The following is a 5,445-nucleotide window of genomic DNA, read 5'->3' on the forward strand; positions in this document are numbered from 1 at the left end:
TGCTGGGATTAAAGGCGTGAGCTACCACGCCCAGCCTGTCCATTCTTATTTGAGCCACCAGGAATCTCTTTCTGTTCCTGAAACCTGTTTTTTTTTTTTTTCTTCCTTTCTTCCTTCATAGCTTTGGGAATTCTTGGGTCTTTGTTTCCCTATGGAACCCCATGCATGAAACCATGCTCACCTGTTTAAATAGGTCCTGGGAATTGAACTAGCGCTCTTGAGTAGTCTCTCAGACCTCCTCAGGCCCTCTTGCTTGCACAGGAAGTGCTCTTAACCACAATCTCTTCAGCCCTGATATATATCTCTCCCCCGCCATAACTCTACGTGTGTGTGGTGAGACAGTGTGTACTTATTTTTATTTTTTAACCTTTTTTTGTGGTGCTAGGGATTCAAATCCAAGGCCTTACACATGTTAGATGAGCACTGATTTGTATGCTCTTAGAAATGGTATCTTAGCCTGCTACACTCATAAACCCACAGCAGATGTGGCTCCTTGCACAAGACTGAACCTCTCAATGCTTCATCACAGATGAGGGAGGGGTTCATGAGACCTCATACCTCTCAGAATAAACAGTGGCAATTTATGATTACTAGATGAGGGGGCGTTATATCTCTATGTGGTATAGCCACTGGTGGGTTGCCCATTCTCCAGCAAATAATCTCCCTTTCAGGATCATGCAAGCAACCCTAATTTAACTCAGTGAGTCAAAAACAAACAAAAGAACAATGCATGAAAGTAGGAAGGGAATGTACTAAGGGTTTTAGTAGTGGGAGAAGGGGAACAAGGGAGGGCAATGGGTTCAAAATGCACTGTAGATGCCGTCAGATTCATATTGCTGGCAGAAAACACCCAACCCAGAGCAGCTTGTGGGAGGAAGGGTTCATTTTGGCTTACACATTCAAGAGGAAGCTCCATGATGGCAGGGGAAAATGATGGCATGAACAGCGTGTGGACATCACCTCCTGGCCATCATGAGGTAGACAACAGCATCATGAGTGTGTGCCAACACTGGCAAGAGGAAGCTGGCTACAATATCCATAAGAATCCCCACCCCCAACAATACACTGCCTCCAGGAGACTGCAATTCTTAAATTGCTACCAGCTAGGGACCTAGCATTCAGAACACATGTTTATGGGGACACCTGAATCAAACCACCACAGCATGTATGAAAGTGTTAAAAATATTAAAAATAAAGTTTCTGTAATTAAAATTGCTATCCTAAAGAATAGCCTCGGGGGTTGGAGGAATGGTTTAGCAGTTAAGACATTTGCCTGCAAAGCCTAAGGATCCAGGTTTGATTTTCCAGATCCCACATAAGCCAGATGCATATGATGGTACATGCATCTGGAATTTTCAGTGGCCAGAGGCCCTGGTGCACCCATTCTCTCTCTCCTTCTCTTTCTCTAATAAATAAATAAAAATATGTTTTAAAAAGATTAGCTTCTTTATTTTGTTTTTGAGGTAGGGTCATGCTCTAGCCCAGACTGGTCTCAGGATGGCTTCAAACTCATAGTAATTCTTCCACCTCTGCTTCCCAAGTGCTGGGATTAAAGGTCTGCTACCATACCGGGCTTAATTAGCTTTTATACACACATTCCAGAAAACTTTAACCATCTTTATCTCCAATCAGCACTGAAATTATAACACTTTTCCTTTGATGAAATAAATGGTATTTATGATGTATAGGTTATTTAGACATACTATACCAAGTCAACACCAAAGAAACCCGAGGAACCCAATTTGTATGTCCTGTGTAATGGTGTTCTTATGTCAGGTCACAAAACAGATGTGATCAGAAAATCATGAGAGAATTACTGTCACCTTGTTTCAGCCGAAAGACTGTCTTGCTGAGTACTATTCCTGAAATATTTAATATTTAATGGATATTTCACACAAGGTTTGGTAGAGTTCCAAAAAGGACAGGGAACTGGGAGGTCATCAGGGTTGGAGAATATTTTCTATAATCAGCTCCCGTCTCCCATCCTACCCCCTGTGGTAGAATGGTACACAAGTGCTTGATCACTGAGCAGTTTTTAAAAAACTTTTTTTTTAACCAACTACACCCTTACAGTAGGCAACTGCTCTACCACTGAGATTCCATCTCAATTTACCACCCTTGTAGCCCCTAAACTGGGAGGATAGGGCAAGTTAAAGTTAACAAGAGTCTGTGAGCTAAATCTGTTTACAGGCCTGTCCCACTGAAAGGGAGGTCAGGATCTCCAACGGAACACGAGTTTAACGCACCACTTCGAGACTGAACCCCTGCACAGCTAGGCCGCAAAAAAAGAACAGCCTCTTTCACAGGAAAGCCAATGAGACGGCGGTATCTCGTGAGTGGCGTGTCGTCTGGCCAATCAGGTGGCTCCTGAGACCACAGAGACCGGAAATCGGGGCCTGAGCAGCACGTGGTGCGTTCTCCGTAGCGGTCGGGGCGAGGAGGCCAGGTGCAGTTGGCTCGAGGACTGAGACCAGGTGAGACGACGCCCCTGGGTCGTGCAAGGCCGGCAGGGCCAGGGCCACTCGGGTGCGGCCGGGGGTGGGCTTCTGTTGGAGTCCGCGATGGCGAGGGGACTCCCACCCACCGCCGGCCTCTGCCCCGAGGCGGAAATCGTTACTCGAGGCCTAGTGTGTGCCTCGTACGCGGAGAGGCCGGCGCCGACCTGAGGTTGGGAGGGAAGGCGGAGGCCGACTCCTTCAGGGGAAAGGTACTTTACTTTAGGGGTGCGAGGTACGGGGGAGGGGGTCGGTGCCCCCGCAGAGCCAGGTGGGCACGCCCTGGGACCCCTCGCGCAGGCTGCTGACTCGTCCGAGGAGGACGCCCACGCCCAGGCCCGTCTCCAGGCTCCACGTGTGGAAGGGATGGTGGGACCAAGGAAGGGTCGAAAGAAGGTTCCAGAAGTCTCTGGTGCTGCGGCGTGTGTCTTACCCACCAGTCACACGACGGGCTGTGTGCAGTCTTCGAGAAAGGAAGGAATGACCAGCGGATCTCCTATGAAAGACGTTAGTGTAGTTCAGAGAATTGTGGAAGTTTCTGGACTGCTTCCGTCTAGAAGACTAAGACGTTGAGAGTTGAGTTCTCCTTTTCTTTTTGGTTTGGTTTTTCAAAGTAGGATCTCACTGTAGCCCAGGCTGACCTGGAATTCACCGTTAGTCTCAGGGTGTCCTCGAACTTGGCCTCCTACTTCTCCTTCTGGGCTTAAAAGCATATGCCATCACCACACCCAGCTGCTGCTGCTGCTTTTTTAATATTTTTATTTACAAGAAGAGAGTGAGCGAACGCAGATGAGAGCACACCCGGGTCTCCTGCCAGTGCAAACAAACTCCAGACACACAGGCCACTCTGTGTAAAATCCGGCTTGGCTTTGAGTACTGGTGAATCAAACCCTGGCCATCAGGCTTTGCAAGTACCTTTAACTGCAGGACATTCTCTCCAGCCCTCGCATGTCTTTTCCCTTTCTGTGTATGGCTGGATTTCTCCGTAGCTAATAGTGCAGGCAGGTTTTTCAGAAGCTAGGAAGAGGCTTAATTTCCAGTTAAGATTCCTATTACCAGTAAAGATTAGCAGGAAGTTCTGGCTGCTCTTAAAGAACTGGAGGTGGAAGAGATAAATTTTGGAGAGTTATTTGAAGTGGCAAATTGGAAATCAGTGGTGATGAGTTCCTCAGCTTCCTTCTGAAATTAAACAGTGCCTATCTAAAAACAGCTGTGCAGAGTATCATCACCGAGCTGGCTGTAAATTCTCATAAAATAGTGTTAGCATGGGCTTCTCCCGGAAATTTTACTTCAGTTTCTGAAGAACTGGTTAGTAATGTTGAAGATTTGAGTGATGACATCTGCAAACTAAAATATTTAATTCAGAAGATGCAGAGTGAACGCAAAAGTGATCCAACTCATACACCATTAATGGAGGAAGTATCTACAAGGAAGAGTAAAATTGTGAACAGGAGTGCTGGAGAGATGGCTTAGCGGTTAAGGCATTTGCCTGCAAAGCCAAAGGACCCAGGTTCAACTCCTCAGGACCCACGTAAGCCAGATGCACAAGGGGATGCATGCGACTAGAGTTCCTTTGCAGTGGCTGGAGGCCCTGACGTGCCCATTTTCTCTTTCTCTCTCTTGCTCTAATAAATAAATTAAATAAATAAAAAATATTTTTTAAAATTGTGAAGAGGACAACTGTTACAGTATACGGGTTTGGGCTGTTACTGTTCATTTGCAAGCTAACTTTACAGAGAAAATAATCCCAATATTTTTAAATTTATACATGTACTTGCTGGTCTCATGATTTCCATGTAATATTCTCTCCCCATTTAACCATGAATGAAACCACCACTTTCATCCCTAGTCTGAGATCCATCAGGCCCTTCAAAATCACTTCATAACCCACAGATTTAAGAACTCTCAAGAACGGGGTCTTATCGTCCTGAACAGTCCTTTAAGAATCTTTTTTTTTTCAACGTGTTGGAGGATCAAACCCAGGGCCTTATGCATGTTAAGCATGTAGTCTACCACTGATCTCCAGTCCCAGGAATCTGTCTTTTTTTAATATGAATAGTAATCAAACATTTTTTGCATGTGATTTAGTTATAGTCAAACTAAATTATGCATAATTTACTTCTTGATTGAAATTAACGTAATACAATAAACCATATAATTTAAACTGAAATCACTTTCTAAAGAAAGTGTCTTATCATAATTTTTCCTGTGGAATATGGACAAAGAAATAAAGTTATGCTGTACCACAAATGATTAAAAGCAATGCTAGGACACTTTGAGTAATTGTATAATTATTAAGTACAATTAAAATAAGACAAGCAGTTACAGACTAGAGCAAAACAGAATTCTGATATAGAAGTGTCCAGAAACCGGTAAGATATTTGTTGACAGAATAATTTCATGATATGGCTATATTAATTACAAATTTGTTTATAAACTAATATCCATACATAAAATTTTTTCTACAAAATATGCTAATTTATGGGACTGAGTTCTTTGTGAGAGGCTGGGTGGAAAATTAAAGTTCAAGGAGGCCTTTGGCTGCTAAGGGATTGCTAATGGAATGTGCTTAGAATTACCCTGGTTCAAGTAGAGGCTTTACCAGGGCCTAGCACACAGGGAGATTGCAAGTTCAAGCAAGGCCTGCCTGGGGTAAATGGCAACATGCTGTTGGTACAAACAAGTCAGTTATGGTGGCAAATGTGTGTAATCCTAACACTTGAGGCTGAAGCAGAAAGATTGCCAAGAGTTTCAAGGCTAACCTGGGCTACATAGCATGACCCTGTCTCAAAAGAAGACTGGTCCCACTATGATCTGACTCAGTACGTCATGCTTTGTGACTCATTCTTGAAGGAAGGGAAAAAGAGAACAAAAAAGAATCTTTAATCTTTTCAAATTCTGGTAGGTAACTAACTGGAAGGGAACGGGAACAGGAACATACCATTTCCAG

At 44.2% G+C, this 5,445-nt stretch overlaps 1 pseudogene; it reads left to right on the forward strand.

Annotated features, from left to right (window-relative positions):
* Positions 1-2,561: 2,561 nt before the first annotated feature.
* On the forward strand, positions 2,562-4,240 carry LOC105944850 (annotated as a pseudogene).
* The last annotated feature ends 1,205 nt before the right edge of the window (positions 4,241-5,445 follow it).

The sequence above is a fragment of the Jaculus jaculus genome, chromosome 12 (genome assembly GCF_020740685.1).
Source record: "Jaculus jaculus isolate mJacJac1 chromosome 12, mJacJac1.mat.Y.cur, whole genome shotgun sequence".
Lineage (NCBI taxonomy): Eukaryota > Metazoa > Chordata > Mammalia > Rodentia > Dipodidae > Jaculus > Jaculus jaculus.